Genomic DNA, 25885 nt, shown 5'->3' with positions numbered 1-25885 from the left:
ACCTGTGGCCAACCACTTCAACACAATGACACCTCCTGCACCACCAAATTCAAGCTATCTGACGACTGGAGGAAGAACACCTCCTCTTCTGCCTTGGGACCCTCAACCACATGGCATCAACATTGACGTCACTAGTTTCCAAATCTCTCCTCTCCCCCCACCTCATCCCAGATCCAACCCTCCAAGTCGGCTCTCCCCTCTTGATCTGTCCATCTTCCTTCCTAACTATATGTTCGACCTTCCCCACCGATCAATCACAATCACCCCCCCCAGCTGGATTTATTGAGCAACTTCCCAGCTACCTTCCCCAAAAGCCCCACCCTCACTCTATTTATCTCTCAACCTCCTTACTCCCCCACATTCCTGATGAAGGGCTTATACCTGAAATATCGGTTCTCCTGCTCCTCGGATGTGGCCTGACCTGCCATGCTTTACCAGCACCACACATTTTGACTCTCACAGTAACTAATTTACAGTGCTAAGTCTCACAGCGCCCAGTGTTACAGTGGATAGTATTAAGGTATCCAATCTCCATAGTGCCCAACACTATAGTGCCCAGCTTCACACTGCCTCATGCTTCAGTGGCTATGTTACAGCATGCAGTTTCACAGTGTCTGGCCTCCACAGCAGCCAGTGTTATAGTATACAGTCTCACAGTGCCCAGTTTCACAGTGCCCAGTCTCTCAGTGTTTCCGATGTCTCACCCACCACCCCTATCACCATCACCGAGGTTTACTCTGTCCCAACCTCTAACCCAGCCCCAGTTTTACCAAGTGTCCTGTTTCGGAGATATTCCTCCATGCACTGTACTGCCGTGTTGTCCATGTTGGGGTCAAACTTATTTGCAAAGAAATATCTCTGACGGACCACCCAATGTAGATCTCCTGCCCCATACACACAGACCAAGTGGCGATACCTTCCCGTGCAGGGAGGTTATAGGGCACCCCTCGCAACGTCACCAGCCTCAAAGGACCACTTTACTGCCCGGCCTAGAGTCCTGGTGGCTGCTTGGGTGTACGGGATGGAGCCTGGTACATTGGGCATTCTGTGCAGGGTAGCCCACACATGCTCGTCCGGGCTGTAGGTGTCCTCCGACCACTTGAGGAAGGCCTGGATCTCGGCACTGTCAAACACATGGCTGACAATCTTTCTGGAGGCCATGAAGTAGGCACTGCCCACGAAGATGGAGGTGCTGATGTTCGGCTGGTCTTTCAGTTGCGCCGTCAAGATGACTTGGTCGAGGGTATCGTGGTGGTATTGCCAACGTTTCTATTGCCAGCGCAAGAGAGAGTGAGAGAGACGAGAAAGTAGAAATGATAGCTTTTCAACTTCGCCTATGGCTTTTTCCCTACCCAACTCCTCTGCACTCTCCTCGCCCCCAGCTCCAGCAAGATCCATGCACACTCCTTCTCTCAGTTACTCACCTTACAGTGGAGAACATGGCCATTCAGCCCCTCAGGCCTTTCTCACTCTTATTGCCTAGTGCCAGTCACCTGCCTATTTCCCCATATCCCTGCCTCCCAAACCATCTCCCAATGCTCATTCGCTGAGTAAACATTAAACCCATCCTCAAACACTCCCAGTGGATCTGGCTCCAAAAATAGACTTCAAACTATGACCGCTGGTCATAAAGGTTGAGAGCACCCGAAAAATAGATCCTTCAGCCGATCGTGACTGCGCTAGCAAAACAGGCTCATTGCTACTCCAGTCTCATTTTCCAGCACTGGGAACATCACCTTTCATGCCTCACCAGTGCAATGGAGACACTTTCCTGTGGTCATCAACTCCTGGAGTGGGACTTGAACACAGAGCTTTTGCCTTAGAGAGAAGGTCATGGTGTGCAGGGATATCGATCTTTGAAAGTTGCATTGCAGATAGACAGGGTGGTGAAGTAGGTGTTTGATACCTTTACCTTCATTGGTCAGTGCATTGAGTATAGGAGTTGGGATGTAATGTTGCAGCTGTAACAGAGATGGATAGAGCTCTGAAAGATAGTGGAATCAAGGGTTATTGGGATAAGGCAGGAACAGGATACTGATTGTGGATGATGAGCCATGATCATAATGAATGGTGGTGCTGGCTCGAAGGGCTGAATGGCCTACTCCTGCACCTATTGTCTATAAGTAGGAGTATCTTTGACTATCTCTGATATGCCTTTGCCATTACCAAGTGTGATCTATTGTCTGTAGAGGACATTGGTGAGGCCACTTTTAAAATACTGCATACAATTCTGGTCACCCGTCAAAAGAAAGGATGTTGTTAAACTTGAGAGGGTGCAGAAAAGATTTACCAGGATGTTGCCGAGAGTGGAGGGTTTGAGCTACAGTAAGAGGTTGAATAGGCTGGGGCTATTTTCCCTGGAGGGTCAGACGCTGAGGGGTATCCTTACAGAAGTTCATAAAATCAGGAGGAGCATGGATAGATGTTGAAATAATCAGCCAGATGATAGTACACTTCACACAGCTTCCTTTATCACATACATGCAAGAAGACTCAACCAGCCGGGTCAAAGCCCACCCTTGCCTGGAGAGTCTGAAACAGGCAGTTGCAATCACACTTTTACAGACAAATCAGCGTTCCCCTTTCACGCATTACATTTTGATTCCAAGCCTTAGCAACACAAATGATCAATCAGATCCTGATCTAGGTACGTGACGTTTAGCATTAGATCATTGACCTTAAACTTCTACAACACCTGTTGAGTGTTGTTTCGGTCTTCCTGCCTTCTCACTTAATGGGAGCCAGTTTCAGTAAGCTAGCTAGCTTGCGTACGTGCTTGGCTGCACTTTTCTATTGCTGCTCAGAATTGTTGAGCTGACCTCCTTTTCTGTTCTTGCCCCATTTTGATTCCTTCCAGGTTGGCTGTATAGCGAAAGGTCTTTTCCCAACGGTGGGGGCGTCCAGAACTAGGAGCATAGGTTTAAGGTGAGAGGGGAAAGACCTGAGGGGTTACTTTTTCATGCAGTGGGTGATGTGTGCCTGGAATGAGCTACCAAGAGGTGGTGGAGGCGGCTGGTACAATGACAATCTTTAAAAGGCATCTAGGTGTGTACATGACTAGGAATAGAAAGATGTGTGCCAAAGGCTGGCAAATGGGACTCAGTCAGATCGGGATGACTGGTCAGCGCAGACAGGTTGAACTGAAGGGTCTGTTCCATACTGTATGATGTTATGACTCCGTGCTTTCTGGTTATTGAGGTTTAGAGCACCAAAATAATAAGTTGCCCTTCAGCCCATCGTGTCTGCACTGGTCAAAAAGACAAGCTCCAAGCTATTCTCATCCCATTTTGTAGAACTTGGCCCATACCCTTGAGAGTCTCACAATAGCAATGAAGACACCTTCCTATGGCCATCAACTCCTGGAATAGGACTTGAATCCAAAGCTCCTCCCTCAGAGTGAAGGACACCACACATTAGATTCTCTACAGTATGGAAACAGGCCATTTGGCCCAACAATTCCACACCAATCCTCTGAAGAGCAACGCATCACCCTACCTGATATTTACTCCTGACTAATGCACCTAACACTATGGGCAATTTCGCATGACAAATTCACCTAACCTGCACATCTTTGGACTGTGGCAGGAAACCAGAGCACCCAGAGGAAACCCACGCAGACATGGGGAGAATGTGCAAACTCCACACAGACAGTTGCCCAAGGCTGGAATCGAACCCAGGTCTTTGGCGCTGTGAGGCAACAGTGCTAACCACTGAGCCACCGTGCCACCCCTTCCGCAAGACACAAGACACTTTATTTACATTGTACCAAAAGATATCTTTTATCCTCGGTCCTTGTAGCATCATGCATGGGAGATATGGATCCTTGGTTACCATGGGGAGGATAGATTGTCGATGGTATGCAGGAATGTAGATGGTGGAACAGGATCAAAAGGGCCAATAGCCTACTCTTGTTCCTTGTATGTATGGGAACAGATCTTTTTTTATCCACCTTACATCAAAACTTGCCATCGTCTCATACAAATGTAGTTTAGGCTTCATTTGCATTTCAATTCCTCAGATCTCCCCACCATGCCTCTAACCCAAAATCTTATATCTGCATTCCATTGCACTTGTACAATCAGTGAACAGTGACGTATATTTCCTTGTCTTCATTACTGAGTGCTCACCCTGTACCCATTGAATAAACCTCACCCCAATCTCCTTTGTTCCAATGGGAGCATCGTTGACCTTTCCAACTGAGCCATCCAACTTAAACCCTGGCACCATTCTGCGAACTCTCCTCCCTGTCCTGAGGGCCCTCACATCGTTTTATAGTCACTGGAAATGACTACAACAATCCAACTGGGGCTAAACCAATTCGACATGCAGCATAACTCACCCATTTATTGGCATCAATGCCTCTATTTATGAAGCCTTCTGCTTTTCTACCCTCTTACGGCCTCCTCCATCTTCTAATGTTGATGAATGTTTATCGCCAGATCCCTCTCATCCTGCGCACTCTTTACGATTGTGCCATTACATTTCTATTACCTCTCCACATCCTTCTCCCAAAACATATCACCTTACACTCTTCTGTATTCACCTCTGACTGGATGCTGTCTGTTCACTGTGGTGACTCTGGACAATTCACATCATCCTCACCATTTGCCAATCCTCCAGGTTTATCATTGCCCCGAATATGGGCATTTTGCCACATACTCCAAGATTGATATCACTGACATATTGAATAAAAGCAGTCGTCTATTTAGAGCTGAGATGCAGAAACATTTCTTAACTTATAGGATAGCGAAATTATGGAATTCTGTACCACAGAAAGCCGTGGAATTTGAGTCATTGAATATATCCAAGAATGCGATTAACAAATATTTACGTTTCAAAAGCATCAAAGGCATGGGAGAAAGTGTTAGTATGGCATTGAGATAAGGATTAGCCAGGATCACATAATATGGTGGGCCTCATGGAGGGCCAAATCATCTTCTCCTGCTTCGGGTCTTGATATTTAAAATGTCCCAGCTGTGTGGATCATTCCCACCTACCAACCTCTCGTCCAAAACAAAATCCATGAATCAGGGCTTGTGTTGTCAATTTTGTTGTCCAGCCATTTTTATCTAGTGCCTAGTGAAACACTTCATTGAATCCAGTTCAGACAACATTCTCTGCATCCAAATTCTCAGCTACTTCATCAATGCATGATGCGAGGTTGGAGACTTATCTTTTGAAACCCTGCACTGGCTTCGCTTCATTAATTTGATCTAAGGCAGGTTGGTGCGAATTGCAGCCGTAACTACCAGCATCAATGTCAAGTGCATGATATAAAGTAAACTAGGATCCATGCGGTGTGAGCCTCAGAGACCCAGATTCAAGTCGCTTCTGTTCCAGAGTTGTGCGATAACATCTTTGAACAGTTTCATCAGTAAATTTAAGACCATTAACAAGTCGGGACAGGAGTCGGCCATTTGGTCCCTCAAGCCAGCTTCACTCGGATCGTGGCTGATTCAACATTCCTCAAGTCCATGTTCTTGCCCTATCCCCGTAACGTTTAATTCCCCAACTGAGCAAGAATCTATCCATCTGAGCCTTAAATATATACAAGGACAGCTCTCTGTGGCAAGGAATTCCAAAGATTCACAACCTTCTGAGAGAGGAAATTCCACCTCATCTCAGTCTCAAACTGGTGCCCCTTTATTCTGAGACAATACCCTCCCCCCCCGGACCTGGACTCTCCCATGAGGAGAACCATCCTTTCAGCATTTACCCAGTCAAGCCCCTTAATCCTGTCCATTTCAATGAGGTCAACCTCCGAGTACAACGGGATCTTGATCAGATGGGCTGATAGGCCGGGAGTGCCAGATGGAGTCTCATGTCGATAAATGTGAGGTGCTATATTTTGGTTTGGCAAATCAGGGCAGGAATAATACACTTCATGGTAAAGTCTGGGAAGTGATGATGAAACAAGGGATCGTGGAATACAGATTCATAGTTTCTTGAAAAAGGAGTCGCAGATAGATAGGGTAGTGAAGAAGTCGTTTGCTACGCTTGCCATTATTGGTCAGTGCATTGTGTGTAGGATTGGGGAGGTCATGCTGTGGCTGAACAGGACATTGGTTTGGCAATTTCTGGAATACAGCATGCAATTCTGGTCTCCCTGCGATAGGAAGGATGTTGTGAAACTTGAAAAGGTTCAGAAAAGATTTACAAGGATGTTGCCAGAGTTGAGTATGGAAATGCAGGAAATTGATACTAGATGTGGAATAATGACATACACGATGGGCTGAATGGCATCCTTCCGCAAGAATTCTTTAATTCTGTGACTGGCGCAGAGGGAGATTAACTTCAAGGTTCATGTTATCAGGAGGGACACCAAAGCCCTTAGCTGAGTGGTCAGAAAACTCCCTCCTCTTTACTTGAACTAAGGCATAACCTGTCTCCACCAATATCATAGCAAAAGTCAGCGATTCGTCCCTTCAAGTCTGCTCCACCATTCAAGAAGATCACTGCTCTTCTGGTTGCAATTTCAATTCCACATTTCTATCGGTTGCCCCGGGGTCCTTATCTTTTTTTAAAAAAAGGTCACTTGCTCACCCTTTTATAACTTCATCAACTCAGCCTTCACAACTTCGTACAGAAGAGATTTACACAGTGCAACAGCCCTCTCAGGGGAAAATAATTCTGCAAGGCATTGGTGAGGCCACTTTTGGAGTACTGGGTAAATTTGTGATCGGCCTGCTGTTGGAAGGGTGTTGTTAAACTGCAAAGGATGCAGAATAGATTTATAAAGATGTTGCCAAGACTGCAGGGTTTTAGTTATAAGGAGAGGCTAGATAGGCTATGACTTTTCTCACTGGAGTATTGGAGGGTAAAGGGTGACCATATAGAGGTTTATAAAATTGTGGGGGAAATAAATAAAAGTGAATAGCCCCAGGATGGGGGAGTCCAAACCCAGAGGGCATAGGTTTAAGGTGAGACCTGAGGGTGGTGCAAATACGGAGCAAGTTGCCAAAAAGAATTGTTGTAGTGGGTACAATTACAAGATTTAACAGACAACATAAATAGGACAAGTTTAGAGGGATATGGACCAAACACAGGATAATGGGACTAGTTCCAATTAGGATACCTGGTTGGCATGGATGAGTTGGACGAAAGGGTATGTTTCGGTGCTGTAGGACTCTGACGATATCTTATTCTACAGAACATCTTGTCAAACCTACAAGAGAAAGCAATGTCCCATCAACTACCTTATCATGTCCCCTCAGAGAAATTTATACATTTCAAAAAGATCTCTCAGATTCCCAAACTTAAATGTGTAAAAGCCAATTTGTTCAACCTTCCTTCATAAGATAAACCCTTCATCCTAGGAAAAAGGCAGGTGAAACTTGCTGTTTTAAATGAGAGAAAAATGTACAGACTGATTCTGATGTGGTCTCATCAAGGCCTTGTATGGCATTCTCTCCACCCCTCAGGCCTGGAAATGGACTCTACATTTTGAAGAAAAATGTCTGTACTAATGGACTCTGGACTAGAAAGGACTCTGTTTGATGGTAATTAACTGTCATATGGTTTGTTGGGCTTATCACCTGCACTGTCTTGCATGTCCCTGGGTCTGGCAGGTCTTACTGTGAGCTGGGAGGCTCGTGGGTCGTCCTGAAAGCTGTCACCCCGAGAGCCGGCGAGTGGGTAGGCCATCCTGTGAACCTGAAGGTTGGTAGGCTGTCCCGAAAGCCAGAGGGTGGGTAGGCCACCCTGATGACAGTCTCTCCGAGAGCTAGATGGTGGGTAGACCATTCTGAGCACCGTCATCCCGAAAAGGGGTAATCGGGACGGGCTGTCCTAGAGGTGGTCGAAAGCTGTGTCAGAGCAGCCAAGAGCCAGAAAGCGTGTAGGGGCGGGCTGAGATCCAGAAGGCTTGTGGGCTGCCCTGCACGCTGTCGTCCCAGGGAAGGGGACAGGCTGTCCTAGAGGTGGCCGAAAGGTGTGCCAGGATAGCCCACTGGCCAGATGGCCCATCGGGGTGGGTGAGAGCCCAATGGTATGTAGGGACAGACCGAGAGCCAGAAGGTGGGTAGCTGTCCTCAGCGCTGTCACCCCAGGTGGGTACTGGGGCGGACAGTCCTTGAGGCCTAGCTTTGCTGCTCCTCTCCCTTGTAAAATTGCTGATGTATGCAGATGTAAATGTTAACTGTTGTGCAGTAACCTCTTTTTTGTATTTGTTTAATAAAATAAAAAAAGAAACGGGGAATGCTCCTTTCCCTTGTAAAATTGCTGTCTCTTGTATACAGTTGTAAATGTTAACTGTTTTTGTAAACTGTTTTGTAACTGTTTAATAAAATTTATTAACGGGAGATTCAGCGGTCTTCTCAATTTAGGGGACTGACTGTGCTGGCTGGGTCACAATCAGTGTGTTTCTGTTGGTTTCTGCTTGTTTTTTGTGTGGGGGAAACCTGATTCCTGAACTGGCTGAATTATTTAGCCAGTTTGTTAACTGGTATTCCTTTAGGGAGGACTGATTGTTAAACTCCTGATGCACATACTGTGTTTCAGGTGTAACTCTGTTCTCATTAGGGGACTGTTGTTTCACTGACTGGTTATAGTCTGTGTGTTACTCTTTTCTTCACTTTTGAGAAAAGGACAATGTTAATTTTGTGGTAGGGCTTAGCCCTTGGACTCTAGTTTTCTTTGTTTTTTGTATGTGTCCTCACTGTTTGGACTTGGCCCTTGTGGAAGACATACATTTTACCAGAGGAGCTGTTCCTATGGGGAGGTCTAGCTCTGAGACTGGGCCTCTGAAGATTGAACATCTGTGTGTGTGCTGGAAGGTGAGCACTTGCTGTATCCTGGAGTTTGGGAGAAGACCTTCCCTTCAGGAGTGGACCAAAACCCCTGTGAGTTAACCACCTTTACAATGTACTGTGTTCCTGTGAGTGGGCCTGGCTCTCCAAGGATGTGCCAGGACTCCATGGAGACTGAACACCTGTGTGCTGTGGGGTGTGCATTTGCTGCCTTTGGGAGTGGACTCTGCCCTTGGTTGTAGACCTTGTTTTTAGCAGTGGACTCTATTTCTGACAACACATGTTGTAAACTGGAGTAGACTCTGTTCCTGAGAACTCTATTTTTTTTGACGACTGTATATTTGGTCTCTGTGTACCAGAAAGGACTCTGTTTTTTCACAATTAACTCTATTGTGTTTCTTGTTGGGCTTATCACCTGCACTGTCTTGTGTGTCCCTGGGTCTGCAGGCCTTACTGTGAACTGGGATGTTCATGGGTTGTCCTGAAAGCTGTCACCCTGAGAACCAGAGGGTGGGTAGGCCACCCTGATGCCAGTTGCCCCGAGAGCCAGTAGATGAGTAGGCCATTCTGAGTGCAGTTGTCCTGAGAAGGGGTAATCTGGATGGGCTGTCCTAGACGTGGTCGGAAGGTGTCTCAGAGCAGCCAAGAGCCAGAAGGTGCATAGGGGCAGACAGAGAGCCAGAAGCAGTCCTCAGCGCTGCTGCCCCAGTCGTAAGGTGTGTCAGGGCGGATCGAGAGCTGGAAGGTACGTAGGGGCGTGCTGCCTTAGAGTGGCCAGAAGGTGGGAGGGATTGGGGTGGGGTGGGGAGAAGACTTGCTGGGATTTTGGGGGGTCTGTATTGTATGTACTGTTTATTGCACAAGTGGACTGTCTTATATGTATGAATGTCATTGTTACTGTTTGTAATGATTGAAACAGGGATTTGAGGTTTGTCCTCCTTTCCCTGAAAACCGGTTGAATGTCAGGGTTTAGGGCTTGGCTTTGTCATTCCCCTCCCTTGTAAAATTGCTGTTTCTCTGTATACAGCTGTAAATGTAATTGTTTGTATAAACTGTGAATTGTTTAATAAAATATAAATAAACAGGACTGTCTGTTTCCTTTCTTCCTGGTGATGGAATATAAATTGTGAGGAGCAATTATTAATGTTGTCTGCGAAAATCACAAAGCTGAATCATGAAAGAGGAAGGGGAGTGTAGGTTAAGCTAGATATACTTGTACAAACAGTTATAAGCATCTGGTTCCCGCTTCTGCAAAAACAAAAACCACAATCAAGAGGTCATAAGGCTCAGTGTGAACGAAGAATGAGAGGAAATGTTGCTTTAGCAAGCAAGGAAGCAGATTGCAGTGAAGGAGGATATATACGCTAACAATAGACCACAGAGGGATGTGGTGAAATGGCCAAGCAAAACCTGTACTGTTACGCACAAGGCCAGATAAGGCAAGAGATAAACAAGAGGAATGGGCACTGGGTTTAGAGTAGTGGGAGGAGGGAAAGGGAAATGAATTGTATCAAGGTTTTGTACTGTGTGCCTACCTTGTAGACACCACTCTTGCAAGAGTATATCTGATGATACTGCTGCTGCAGATCTTGTCTTGGACTGAAATTAATGAAGTGAGTGAGTTCTATTTCCCACATAAATTTAAGATTTACACATTTGTCAGATGCAGTGAAAAACACCAACACACTTGACATGGGTACTAGGGAAAAATAAGCATGACTGCTATCGGGTGGAAGTGGAAGAAAAATAAACAGGCATGTCAAGGGATCTGCTCACTGAGAGCTGGCTCTAGGGGAGCTGGATCAGCATATGAAGGACTCTTCAATCCTCTTGAGGAGAGTGACTTCAAAACAGCCTCAGTGTGTCTTATGTGCTGCTGTTGGTGTCTTCCTACTGAGGAGGAGTTTATTTTTAATTTTTTTTCATGGTTTGTTGTGATTGTTTTCTGGGGTTTCTTTCTGCTTATTTCTGTTAATTTGAAGCTGTGCTCAGCTGTACAGGCAGCTACTACTACCACTGCTGCTACAGTCTGGGCCTGCTCCTCCGACTGAAGCCTGGACCTCGCCTGCACCCCTGCTGCTGCTGCCTGGGCCTACCTACACCTGGGGACGACTTTGATTGCTACTCCTGAGGCTGCTTCTGAAAAAAAAATAAACAGGATGATCAGATGTTCTGTTCACTCTGAGCTGGCTCTGAGGAAGCTGGATCCGTGTCAAGGACTCCATGTGTAAACAAAATGGTGAGTTGGTGACTGGATAATGGTCTCTGGGAAGTTATTCCTGATGTTGGGGTTTCCTGCTCCTCTGATGCTGCCTGACCTGCTGTGCTTTTCCAACACTGCTCTAATCTTGACTGTAATCTCCAGCATCTGCAGTACCCACTTACAGTCAGAGATGTACAGCATGGAAACAGATCCTTCGGTCCGACCAGATATCCCGACCCAATCCAGTTCCACCTGCCAGCACCTGGCCCATATCCCTCCAAACCCTTCCTCTTCATATACCCATCCAAATGCCTCTTAAATGTTGCAATTGTACCAGCCTCCACCACATCCTCTGGCAGCTCATTCCATACACGTACCACCCTCTGCGTGAAAACGTTGCCCCTTAGGTCTCTTTTATATCTATCCCCTCTCACCCGAAACCTATGCCCTCTAGTTCTGGACTCCCTGACCCCAGGGAAAAGACTTTGTCTATTTATCCTATCCATGCCCCTCATAATTTTGTAAACCTCTATAAGGTTACCCCTCAGCCTCCAACATTCCAGAGAAAACCACCTCAGCCTGTTCCACCTCTCCCTATCGCTCAAATCCTCCAACCCTGGCAACATCCTTGTAAATCATTTTGGAATCCTTTCAAGTTTCACAACATCTTTCCAAAAGGAAAGAGACCAGAATTACACACAATATTACGACAGTGGCCTTACCAATGTCCTGTACAGCCGCAACATGACCTCCCAACTCCTGTACTCCAGAGTCTGATCAATAAAGGAGCGTATACCAAACATTGCTTTCACTATCCTATCTACCTGCGACACCACTTTCAAGGAGCTATGAACCTGCACTCCAAGGTCTCTGTTCAGCAACACTCCCTAGGACCTTACCATTAAGTGTATAAGTCCTGCTAAGATTTGCTTTCCCAAAATGCAGCACCTCGCATTTATCTGAATTAAACTCCATCTGCCACTTCTCAGCCCATCTGGTCCAGATCCTGTTGTAATCTGAGGTAACCCTCTTTGCTGTCCACGACACCTTCAATTTTGGTGTCATCTGCAAACTTACTAACTGTACGTCTTACGCTTGCATCCAAATCATTTATGTAAATGACAAAAAGTAGAGGGCCCAGCACCGATCCTTATGGCACTCCACTGGTCACAGGTCTCCAGTCTGAAAAACAATCCTCCATCACCACCCTCTGTCTTCTACCTTTTGAGCCAGTTCTGTATCCAAATGGCTAGTTCTCCCTGTATTCCATGAGATCCAACCTTGCTGATCAGTGTCCCATGGGGAACCTTGTCGAATACCTTACTGAAATCCATATAGATCACATTTACCGCTCTGCCCTCATCAATCCTCTTTATTACTTCAAAAAACTCAATCAAGTTTGTGAGACTATTTCACTATCAATCTCAGAATAATCCTTTACATGCTCTGAACCAAACTTACATTTTTTTTTGTTCACTCTTAACTCTTCAGGGGTCGCCATAAGCACCCACATAGGCCCCAAATATGCCTGCCTCTTCATCCATCAGCACCATTCCCCACCTTTTCCTCCACTACATTGATGACTGGATTGGCACTACCTCGTATTTGCATGAGGTGGTTGAAAAGTTCATTAATTCTAATTCTGCCAACACCTTCCAACCTGACCTCAAATTCACCCGGACAATCTCGGACACCTCCTTCCCCTTCCTGGACCTCTCCATCTCTGGCAACCGACTAACCGTGGACATCTACTACAAACCCACCAACTCCCACAGCTACCTGGAATACACCTCCTCCCACCCTGACCCTGTAAAAACACTATCCCTTATTCCCAATTTCTCTGCCTCTGCTGCATCTGTTCCCAGGAGGACCAATTCCACCACAGAACATCCCAGATGGTGTCCTACCTCCAAAAACTACAACTTCCTCTCCCACATGGTTGACAATGCCCTCCAGTGCATCTGCTTCATTTCCTGTACCTTCACCCTTGAACCACACCCCTCCCAACGCAACAGGGACAGAACCCCTTGGTCCTCACCTTCTACCCCACCAACATCCGGACACATTGCATTATCCTCCACCACTTCTGCCACTTACAAACAGACTGCACCATTAGGGACATATTTCCCTCTGCAGTCCATCTGCATTTCAGAGACTGTTCCCTCTGCAACTCCCTTGTCAGATCCACACCCCTCACCAACCCACCTTCCCTGGCCTCTGAAAAGTGCAAAACCTGCACCCACACCTCCCCCCCCCCCCCCACCTCACCTCCGTCCAAGGCTCCAAAGGATCCTTCCACATCTGACAAACATACTTGTACCTCCACCAATGTCATCTACTGCATCCATTGTACCCAATGTGGTGTCTTCTACATCGGGGAGACAGAACTCTTACTTGCGGATTGTTTCAGAGAACATCTCTGGGACACCCACACCAACCAACCCCACCACCCCGTGGCGGAACACTAACTCCCCCTCCCACCAAGGGAATGCAGGTCCTGATGCTTGGATATTCCACCTTGGAACCCTGATCTGTCTGGTTGCAATGTTGATTTCACTAGTTTCATCATTTCCCCACCTCACCTTCTCGCAGTCCCAAGTCTCCAACTTAGCACCACCCTCCTGACTGGTCCATCTTCCTTCCCACCTGTCCGCTTGACCTTCCACAACCCCCCCCCCCGCCCCCCTACCGATACCTTCATCTATCACATTCCCAGCTACCTCCCACCCCCAGCCCCACACCCATCCCACTTATCTCTTGGCCTCCTGGTCCACAAACCTCATTCCTGATGAAGGGCTTATGTCCGAAACATTGATTCTTCAGATGCTGCCTGACCCGCTGTGCTTTTCCAGTGCCACACACCTGACTCTGATCTCCAGTATCTGTAGTCCTCACTTTCTCCTACACTCTTAACCTACCTACATTCCTGTATACTCTTGTAATCAGTCTATATCCCTCCTTATCCCAGGCTCAGCCTCCTCTTTCTACCCCATCCCTTTCACCTGACCATGTTCCCTTCCACCCATCTGCTCCACCCCACCCACTGTCCAATCACAGCCACCTTCTCCCTGCATCCACCAATTGCCATCCCACCTACCTTTCCCCAGTCCCACACCCCCATTCTGCAGCCCCTTCCTCGCCCCGGGTTCTGATGCAAGTTTCCGACCTGAAACGTCAATTGCCCTTCTATTCTGTTTGCAGCTCAACTCTCCAACTCCGCCTATATTCCTTTGTACATTCTGAACCTCCCTCCATGCAATTGAACTGTTCTAACAACCCTGTTTCTCTTTGTTACAGAGAGGAGTTAGTGGAGGAGAGGGATTACAAAAGGGAGAGGGGTTATAGGGGTAGAGGGGTTACAAAGGGTTTACCCTTCCGTTACCCCTTTGTAACAGGCAGGAGTGAAGAACTGGAGGGGGGAGAGAGAGGGAGGGAGGATGGAAAACACTTGGATGGAGAGAGGCCCAGCAGACAGGAAGGCGGTTACCTTTTTGAACCTGGGTGCAGGATCCGACTCAATCACATTGGAGCCGTTCAGAGCTCTGAGGCTGCGGACTATCTCCCGGTTGGTCTTCAGGGGGAAGTCTTGGCCACACACGTTGATGAAGTACCTTCAGGGAACAGGGCTCTCCAGCAGCTCCTTCATGCAGTTGAGATCTGCCTGAACTCTGCTCCAGCCAGCATAGGTGACCCACTCCAGCTTGGCTGCGACAAAGACATTGTGGAAACACGAAGCGATGGCCCGAACGGCCGCATGAAATTGACTCGGGGATTTGCGGTCCACGTGGACACAGTAGACATTCTGTGGGGCGTAAATGCTCCGTAGAAGCCTCTCGAACATCTCAATGCTCTGGTGGATGACCATGGAGTAAGCCAAGGGGAAGTGTTACTCCTCAGGGCTCAGGGGGACAGTGATATACTTACGGGCCCTCACAATCGATCTGCAATTTCGGGTCATGTTCAGAAATCTCCCTCAGTGACGGCCTGGTGCTTGAGGGAGATAGTAATGGAGTTGAGGAGGGCCCTTTCCACCTCCTGCCTGTCCCCCTGGATGATCTGCCAGCAGGTGGAGTTCTCCTCGACCAGGAGGAGGTGTTCCTGCATTGGACTGGCGCCTGGTTTCACCAGCCTGAGGGTCAGCCGGTCCCCTCCTCTCTGGACCAGCATCCTTTGGCACAACAAGACCACACTGAGCACACACATCGCTGATCTGAGGCACGACCAGCGGGTACAACGCTGGCTCAGCTTGGGCACAGCGCTTCCCAGAGGGCAGTGTCCCCAGCCTATAGGCGATAGGCAAATGCAGAATGGATGCTCTCTGTGCTGGACAGCACTGCCTCCACCAGGCCGTGGGCAAGGAGTGGCTGCAATTTGCTGGAGAGGTCGCAGCAGCCAGTCCCCTCTCCTTGTTAGACTCTTGTCTTTCCTTTTCCCCAAGATTCAACGAATGACTCCGACTTTCACTCCCTCTCCCCCCGGAACTGCTCTCCCTCTGGAATACCTCTCCCTCTCTCCGTTAACCCTCTGTAATCCCTCTCCCTCTATAACCCCTCTCCCTCTATAATCCCTCTCCTCCACTAACTCATCCCTCTCCCTCAGTAACTCCTCTATCTCGTTCCTCTCTCTCTGTAACTCCTCTCTCTCTCACACACACACATTAACTCCTCTCTCTCTTTCTCTGTCCCTCAGTAACTCCTCCCTCTCTCGGTAACTCTCTCTCTCGGTAACTCCTCTCTCCCTCTCTCACTACCTCCTCTCCCTGTCTCTCTCAGTAACTCCTCCCGCCCTCCTCTGGATGAAACCCAGCCAATGTTCCGTTGTTTCTCTGTCGGAGTCCAGGCTCACCTCCCTCCTGTCTGCCTGCCTGGTTACAGGCGTTTCCTTCCCCGGTCTCTGCTTCTCTCCGACCGTTCCTGCACTGGTGTCGCCCGGGTGAAGTAAAGGAGAGGATCGCGATGGTGTACAGTCTGGATCGGAGAATCTACTACCAGAGCGACACAGAGCCAGCCAAGTCCAATAACCCACACCCCAGCCTGGACTGAGATGCTCTTTCAGGAAAGAACCTTCCATCGAGCCCACAACAATGTGGGTGGGGTAACCCTTGGATGAAGAGAGGACCAGGAGACGGGAAGGACCTGTTTGTACTGTGACTCGTAACTGCCCTCTGGGCTATTAGGGATGGGCAATAAACACTGGCCTGGCCAATGGTGCCCCCATCCCATGAATTTATTTGTAAAAAAAATGACAAATGTAAATCAAATTGAATCAAACTTCACCACCCGTCATCCCTGTCTCTATCTCTCTCTGATGCGAAATTGGAATTATGGTGATTTGACCATTCATAATAAAGCTGTGAATGTGGGCACAGCAAGTTGATATGAATCCAAAATAAAATCCCCCTGGCCGAGAGTGGCTCCGAGGTTAGCATTGTTGGAGCACAGTACCAGGAACCAGAGTTTGATTCCAGCCTTGGGTGGCTGTGTGGACTTTTTGCATGTTGTCTGCTTGGGTACCCTTCAGGTGCTCTGATTTCAAAAATGTTCAAGTTAAATGGATTGGCCATGCTGAATTGCCCATAATGTCCAGGGATGTGCAGGCTAGGTGGGTTACCATAGCCACTCTCACACTCTCACACTCTCACACACACACACACACACACACACACACACACACACACACACACACACACACACACACTCCTGCAGGTTTAGGCAATGCTCAATCTAATGCAACATCCTGGTGGTTCTCCTTTGCTCCCCCTCCAGTATAATCACATCCTTCCTATAATGCGGTGACCAGAACTGCACACAGTATTCCAGCTGTGGTCTCACCAAAATCCTGTAAAACTCCAACATGACACCTCCCTGCTCATGTATTCAGTGGCTTTGATCCTTCTTAATTCCCTTACCTGCCTTTCCTGCTGCCTTCACGGATGGCTGGAACACACAAACCAGGATCCATCTAATCTTCTGTGCTTGCCAGGGTCCTCCTATTTAACGTGTACTCCCTTGCCATGTTAGTCCTCTGGAAATGCATGTCACAGAAATTTGGGCATTCAGTAGCACAGAATGGAGAAAAAAAACGACTGGCATCAAGAGATGGCATCTTTTAAACATTGTAACTGTGCCCACATACATTACTTCGTCTGGAAGTTCATTCCATCACAAACCACTCTGGGGAAAAAAGAGTTGCTCCTCAATCTTTAAATCTTTTTCCTCTGACCTTCCAAACATGGCCCTGAGTCTGAACTCCCCCACACGAGGGAAAAGACCCTTGTCATTCACCTTATCAATCACTGTCATGATTTTATAAACCTCAGCAAGGTCACCCCTCAATTTCCTATGCTGCAGTGAAAAACACATACAGTTCTGATGTGGATCCTTCAGAGAGGGGACAAAAAATGTTTACCAGGACATTGCCTGGAATGGGGGATTTTACCTGTGAAGAAAGATTGGATAGACTGGGTTTGTGTTCACTGGAATGCAGGAGGTTGAGGGGCGACCTTATAGAAGTTTATAAGATTGTGAATGGCATGGATAGGGTGGAAAGTATGAGGCCTTTTCTCAGGGTGGAAGAGTCAGTTACTTGGGGACACAGGTTCAAGGTGGAGGGGTCAGGGGGGTGTTTAAAAGAGATATGTGAGGCATGTTTATCATGGGGAAAGGGTGGTGAGTTCATGGAACACACTGCCAGAACAGACAATGGAAGCAGACACAATTGGAGTTTTCAAGAAGCATCCAGCAGCAGGCATGAATAGGAAGGGAACAGGGGAATACGGATCCTGTAAGTGAAGACAGTTTTAATATGGAAGGCAAAATGTGTCAGTGCAGGCTTGGAGGGTTGAAGGGCCTGTTCCTGTGCTGTAATGTTCTTTGTAAAATGTCCCCAGCCTCCACAGTGTATTTTTATATCTCAAACCCTGTACTCCTGGCATCATCCTGGTCAATCTTTTCTGAACCGTCTCCATTTTAATAATATCCTTCCTACAGCAGCGTGAGCAGAACAGGACACAGTCTTCCAGAACTGGTCTTACCAACTTCCTGTCCAACCTCAGCACACCATCCCAACTCCAATATTCAGAGAGCTGATCAATGAAGGTCATCACACTCCAGCAGGTATTGTTTCACCCTGACTCCCCTTGTAACTGTCCACATCTCGCTGGGATACTGATGTGAAACATCTTGGCTCTTTGACTGATTCGACCAAGTCTCATTTCCTACTGTTCCTATGTATCCCTCAGAACAGGAATGTAATGTGCATTCCCATGGCAACATCACAATGACATACTTGTTTGTGGATTCACATGAAGTGGGCATCACTGACTGGGACAGCCTTGTTACCCATCCCCCGAATCTCTCCGGCATAAATGATAACGAACTCTCCTCTTTAACTCCACTGTCCTTGTGTTTTAAGAACCCTGACCACAAATGCAAAGTCACATGTGAGAGAGTTCCAGGATTCTGTCCCAGAAAAACTGAAGGAAGGATGATTATTTTCAAAGTTGGGATTAAGGGTGAAGTGGAGAGTAACTGCAGAAGGAGTAGTGTTGCATCATATTGCTGGCCTTGTCTTCAAGGTGATATTGATGTTGGGTTTACAAAGTGCTGTTGAGGGACCCTTCCTGAATTACTCTAGTAAATCCACAACAGGTCTAACATTGTTTCCAGGAAAAAATGGACAGGCTTCATCAGAGAAGGGAAATGCAAATTGCTCAAAGTCTCATGAGATGATAACATGGAGGGCCCAAGCAGCTGAAGTCCGGTGGAGTGATGGAATCAGGGGATGGTCAAGAGGCTGGAATCACAGGAGGGCTGACATCATGGAGTGATAATGAGCATTGATGTTACAGCTAAGAGAAGGTTATTGGGACTGGAGGAGGTTTCAGAGATAGGGTGGGGTGTAGGGGGCGGAGGAGGTTCAGGAGATAGAGAAGGTGTCAGGGCTGGATGAGGTTAAAGAGATAGGGAGGAGTGTACTGGGTGGAGGGGGATATAGAGATGTACAACGCAGAAACAGTCCCATCAATCCAACGTGTCCATGCCAAGCAGTTCTCCTCACCTATTCTTGACTCAATTGCCTGCACTTGGCCCATATCCCTCTGCACCTTTCCTCATCAAATACCAATCCTGATGCCCTTTAAATGCTGTAATTGTAACAGCCTCCACCACTTCCTCTGGCAGCTCGTTCCATACACGCACCACTCCTCAGCCCATTGGCCCATCTCATCAAGGTCCTGTTGTACTCTGAGGTAACGTTCTTTGCCATCCACTACACCTCTAGTTTTGGTGTCATCTGCAAACTTACTAACTGTATCCCCTATGTTCACATACAAATCATTATATAAATGATGAAAAGCAGTGGACCCAGCACCGATCCTTGTGGCACACCACTGTCGCAGGCCTTGAGTCTGAAAAGCAACTCTACACCACCGCCCTCTGTCTTTTACCTCAAAGTCAGTTCAGTATCCAAATGGCTAGTTCTGCTTGTACTCCATGAGATCTAACCTTGCTAACCAGTCTACCATGGGGATCCTTGTCGAACGCCTTACTGAAGTCCACATAGATTGCGTCTACTGCTCTGCCCTCATCAATCCTCTTTGTTACTTCTCTGAACAAACTCAGTCAAGTTAGTGAGACATGAATTCCCACACACAAAGTCATGTTGACTATTCCTAATCAGTCCTTGCCTTTCCAAATACATGTAAATCCTGTCCGTCAGGATTCCCTCCAACAACTTGCCCGCCACCAATGTCAGGCTTACCGGTCTATAGCTTCTCTCAGCTTTAAAGCATCACCTTTTCATTCTGAGGCTATGTCCTCTGGTTCTAGTCTCTCCTACTCGTGGAAACACCTTTCCATATCCAGTCTACCATGGGGTCTCAGTATTCTGTCAGTTTCAATCAGATCTCCCTCACTATTCTGAACTCCATTGAGTCCAGACCCAGAGTCCTCAACCACTCCTCATGTGACAAACCTTTTATTCCTGGGATCATTCTTATAAAATGCCTCAGGAATGCTCTTAACTTACTATTGTGAGAGTTGACATTACACTGAATTACATATTTTGACTGCAGGCTATAAAACTACCGAACTTTAGCAGCAAGCTATGTTCATGTCCCTTTCTCACTGACTGCTGCTATCTCCTCAACAGTTTGAAGGGTCTATGATGTGTAGATACTAAACAGTCCAAACTGAGTATAAACATCTCTCTGTAATGAGAACAACCCATGGTCTACTCAGACTATGTGGACTTTACCTTTACCTTCACCAAGCATACATTAATATGATTAAGAAAACATTTACTCAACAACAGGAATGGGTTGGATGATTACAAAAATAACTTGGTCCACATATATTTTGCCCGAACCATGGTTGCTACCATATAACCAAAAACAATTATACATGAGGAAGTCTAAACCCAGTTTATTCATCCTAGACGTGTGTTGCAATTCAGTTCTTTCTGTTTTCTTGTCTTTGACAGTGCATTACCCGATAATGTAGGTATGCCTGCGCTCATGTATGTTCACCCTGTTCAATGTCCTTGTCTTTATCTTCATCTTCACTCTCAGAAGATTACTGCTGATCCCCTATTTCCTCTGCCTACAGTCCACACCCTGTTTGTCGACTGCACTTGAGAAAGGCATAGTGCCCCATTTCTGATCGATACTGCAATGCCCCACTGGAGCTTCCAACTCATCTTGAAGTGGTTGAGTTATGATTGTTCAACTATGGCCCTGGTGGAAGCATGGGCAGTGTTGTATTTTAATTTTGCGGTTGCCTCAGGGACGCACTAGCAGCTTGATAACATTCATACACTCCAATCTCCTTGAAATAAGGGTCTAAGAGTAGGGAAGACTTACAGGTGAGACCACATAGAGTCATACAACACAGAAACAGACTCTCTGGTCCAACAAAGCCTTGTCAAACATTATCCCAAACTAAACACGTTCCACCTGCCCGCTCCTGGCCCATAGCCCTCCAACCCTTTCCCACTCATGTACTTATCCAAATGTCTTTTAAACCTTATAATTGTACCCACATCCTCCCTTTTCTCAGGAAGTTCATTCCACATGTGAACCACCCTATGCATAAAGAAAGTTCCTCATCTTTTTAAAATCTCTTTCCTCTCACTTTAAAAATGTGCCCCCTCGTCTTGAAATGCCCACCCTTGGGAAAAGACAAGTAGCATTAACTCTATCCATACCCATCATTCTTTTATAAACTTCTATCAGTCTCGAGTAATGTGGGCAGTTTTGGTCCCTTTGTTTGGGGAAATTTCATTGGAGGCAGTTGAGAGAAGGTCTACTAGGCTAATCCCCAGAGAGCAGGGATTGTCTAAATAACAAATCAAGGGGTGCCAGTTTAAGACTGAAACGAGGAAGAATTTCTTCTCTTTGTGTCTTTGGAAGTCCTTGTCACAGTGCCCCCTGTGGGGGCAGAGTCCTTGTGTATATTTAAGGCTGAGATGGATAGATTCTTGATCAGTCAGGGAATCAAGGCTTCCAGGGAAAGCACAGGAAGGTGAAAGTGAGGAATGTTGGATCAGTCACGATCCTATTGAATGGTGGAGCAGGATCAAGAGCTTAAGGGCCTACTCCTGTTCCTGTTTCTTATGGCATTATTGTCATGTGGCCATCCTGAGCACTAACCCACTGTTCTGGAAATCATGGTGTCGAATACTACCACAGCTGATGGTGAAATATGAATTCAATAAAATCTGGATTTAAAAACTAGCCTATGATGACCATATAACCATGTTGATTCTCAGATTACAGGTTTATTAGTGAAATTCCAGATCCATGGCAATTACGTTGGCTCTTAACTGACATCTGAAATAGTCAAGTAAGACACTCAGTTCAAAGGTAATAATGGATGGAAAACAAATGGCAGCCTTACCAAAAAAGCCACATCCCAGGAAAGAATAACAAGAAAAGAAAAACATGTTATGAACCAAATTTAGAGAATTTTTCATGTAATTTCCTGCAACTCTTCTTCTGTGGCCCAAGGCCTTTGGAAGGAGGCAGGATCTCAGGACTTGTCTTCTACATCAACATCATGGCAGCTCCAAGACAGTCTGAAACAATCCTCCAAACTCTGGCATCGATGGTTCCATATAAGTTAAACATTGTTGAAGTGACAAAACCTTTCCACTCTCCAGCTCTGCAGATTGGTGATAGGGCAGTCTGAAAGCAACATGGGTACAGGCTATGGCACCCTACAGCTGGGGGAAGGTAGTGATGGCAGAAAATCCCACTGCCCAGGTTGCTTGGCTCTCCTTGTTATGGGTGAATGATAAACAAGTCTAATCTGGAGAAAGAGGCATCAGTGACAGCTTGGATGTATTTGCAGGTCGCCTCAACTGGGAGATGCTACAAAAGACCCGATGTAAAATATATGTGTGTGTAAAATGTATGGGATTTCGAACTAATGACAAATATGTTTTGTCCTCATTATTTGAAAGCACTCAATAATTATCTAGGTATGTCTTTCTGGAACCTTGACTTAAAGGTGGAATGTGCCCCCTGGAATATTAATGGTTATTTGTTATATTGTGCTCGTTTGTAAGAAAAATCATTGACAGATTTTGTTCTGAGCAAGGATCACTGGACCCAAAACATTAACTCCTGATTTCTCTCCACAGATGCTGCCAGACCTGCTGAGTCTTTTTTGTTTTTGGAATGACTGCAGTTTTTGAATAGGAAATGGGGCTTTATTTTGTGTTTTGAAATATTTTATAATATATTGCAAATAGAAAGGAAAACAGAGAACTGCAGATGGAACTGGAGATCTGAAAGAACCAAATTCAAATCATGCCTGAGAAATTCAGAGGCTCTAGTAACATCTGTGCCAAGAGAAACACAGTTCACACTGAGTCTAGTGTGACTGTTCCTCAGAACTTTGTTTCTCTTTCCACGAATGCTGTCAGACCTGCTGAGTTTCTCCAGCATTTTCGATGTTTGTTTTGATTTCCAACATGCACAGTTTTTGCCTTTAGTCAGATCTGAAGATAAAGCCGTTCATATCTGTGTCTTAGGGCACACTGTTCACAAGTAATCCATGGCTGATACATGAAACAATAAAGACATTTGAGAATGCAGGTGGGAGACAATTTAAAACAAGGAAAAAGAGTAAGTGCTGAGGGAATGCAGCAAGTTTGCAGCGTCTGTGGAAAGAGAGACAGACAGACAGACAGAGTTAACGTTTTGAGTTCAATGTTCAGTTTTCCTGACAATTTAAGGTCTCCTCTGAATGACAGAACCTCCCACTAGTTCTATTCTGGAAGCTCAGGACTGATGTTCATGTTCAAGTTTTGGACAAGGGCCAGATCCTACTCAAATGGCTACAGTTTAAGCAGGTAAAGCCTGTGTAAATTTTGGGAATGAATATGAGGGTTTTGCAATTAAAGCCCAGCTACCAAGCCAAATCAAGCTACAATTGAAAAGAATACATTTCCATTGGCTCAGAACAAGGCAAACAAACAAAATAAATTGATTGCAAGAATGTTTCATCATTGAGTTTAGTCTGCCCTTCCCTCTGAACATAATAAAACTGCAATGAACAATGCACCTGCTTCTAGAATTGGTTTTATTTCAACAATAAATACTTTGTACAGTGAGCAATAAAATCTTGCTGAGGACACAGGACAGTGAATATTTTCTCTGTGCTGATATTTGAAACACAGATGGAAGTGATATGGGATATTTTGGAACTATCATGGTCCCTGGATCACTAAAGATTAGATATGTAAGTAAGATACATATGGAAATCCTGATGATATGACTTGCACGTTTCAAATTCCCATGACCCTCTGTCGACCCTTCTCCCTGACCATCAAGAACACCTAAGGCTTAACTCCCAGCCTACCTATGTACCAGCTCCCCAGCCTGTGATATCTTACCTTGGTTTATTTAGACATTTCAAAGCAATCCTCTGCCTTCCGCACTGAGTTTCAGTCACAGACATTGCAAAGTCCTCGTTAGTTTCCTGGTAGCTGTTTGCTAAATCTAGGCTACAACCACCTCTTGGGTAACTAAACTCCTGATAGCATCATCACACACACTGAGTCCCCTTTCCCATCTATCAGTCTGTTCCTTTGCCCATGTGATTACTATCCAAACCCACACATTACCTTCTGAATACTCAGTGACCGAGTGAGTAAGCTAACCTCCAGATCCAGCCCCACAACCTCCAGACCCTCCGAACCCTGTCAGCTGAAATTACAAATATACATCATGGATCATCCGATTTCAGCCCCACCCCCTACCCTCCCCTCATCTGACCTGTCAAACACCTTGACTGTTAGAACCATCCTCCAAACCAGAACTGACCAGAAAACATCACCACCCACACATTCTAATTACTCCCACCAACTGGACTCTGCAATTCAACCTCAACCATCCAGCTTTTGCCCCCAAACTGGCACAATTACCGCCATTGAAATGCATTGACACAGTAGAGTCAGGCCTGATTATACTGCCCCTTTTCCCAACGATCCGGATACACTCAAGGCAGAATGACCAGCCCATCCTTGTACCAGCTCAGCAATCTGCATTATCCAATCTTCATTTATTTATCAAAGCCATCCTCTGAAATGTGAAGGAACGATGTGACTCAGGAAACACATAGATTTGGCAAAGATCTTCTGTGAAGATTGCAGCTCTGTACCAGCTGAGCGACAGAATTCCATGATTATGTGCGATGAATCTGTCACAGTCACATTCCATCAAGTTGCTCTGGAGAGTTTCAGAGATCGGAACTCTGGGTCGGGGACAGAATTGTCACATTCGATGGATTTCCAAACAGAATTCTTGAGACCAAAGTTTGGTTTCTGGTCACTGGATTCAAAACGTTAACTCTGATTTCTCTGCACAGATGCTGCCAGACCTGCTGAGCTTTTCCAATAATTTCTGTTTTTGTTTCTGATTTACAGTATCTGCAGTATTCCTTCCATTTTATTTGATTATCAAGGACTTGAATGCTCAGCATTTGTCCAATATAAAATGTTCAAATAGCCAATTACTACGAGACAGAGACAAACAGTTAATAAGTCTGTTGTCCACCTGTAAACTTGTGAAATACTGACTCTCTTTGTCCCTGTGCTGCGTAACTGACTTACTCAAGGGCTAATGCAACAGGCCAGACAGACAGTAAGTCAGGTGGCATGTGAGACAGTATTAAATGCCCATTGAATGCTCATTGGCATTTGGTGCTAAAAGTTTGGATTAAGACGCAGTCTGGATAAATTAGATATTGTAAACAGGAGATAATCAAATGGACAGTCACTATTTTCAATAATATAAAAGAAAGAACGGTGAATGTTGGAAATCTGAAACACAAATAGAAATTGCTGGATATTTCTCTCTGCAATCTCTCTACCGATGCTGCTAGACCCGTGGAGTTAACATTTTGACCCTTTTGCAGAATTGGACTTGAAATGTTAACTCTACTTTCTCTCCACTGGCTTCAATAAGCAGCTCTGCCACCCCCATTTTGGAGCAGATATTTTAATCTTCATTTCCTGAGTAACATCAACTCAGACAGCTCAGTTTCCAGACATGAAAGTTTGTGTTTTGGAAATGTGCATGCAATTTAAATCCCTCTCATTTGCCCTGTTGAAAAGGCTTTGGCTTCTTTTGATGGGCAACATAAAGACAGACCGTTTTCCCAAGATACAAATATAAATGGTTTCTGTTCATATGAGCCTGTCCAATATGTTTGTATTTAAACAAATCAAAATAATAGCTCTGTATCTGAACGTGGGCAGCTTTTGTGTCAACTTAAACAAATCCATAGCACACATCGATGTAAATAAATACAGCATGAGGACAGTTAGGGGATAGCAGCCACTCAAGGGGCTGATTGATAGACCCTCTGATGTTAAAAACAATAACTGCAGATGCTGGAAACCAAATTCTGGATTAGTGGTGCTGGAAGAGC

At 46.0% G+C, this 25885-nt stretch overlaps 1 pseudogene; it reads right to left on the bottom strand.

Moving 5' to 3' along the window:
• Nucleotides 1-732: 732 nt before the first annotated feature.
• LOC140454403 (beta-1,3-galactosyl-O-glycosyl-glycoprotein beta-1,6-N-acetylglucosaminyltransferase 3-like) lies at nucleotides 733-14814 on the bottom strand (annotated as a pseudogene).
• Nucleotides 14815-25885: the final 11071 nt, after the last annotated feature.

Source organism: Chiloscyllium punctatum, chromosome 29, assembly GCF_047496795.1.
Source record: "Chiloscyllium punctatum isolate Juve2018m chromosome 29, sChiPun1.3, whole genome shotgun sequence".
Lineage (NCBI taxonomy): Eukaryota > Metazoa > Chordata > Chondrichthyes > Orectolobiformes > Hemiscylliidae > Chiloscyllium > Chiloscyllium punctatum.
This window is presented reverse-complemented; position numbering and strand designations above follow the sequence as displayed.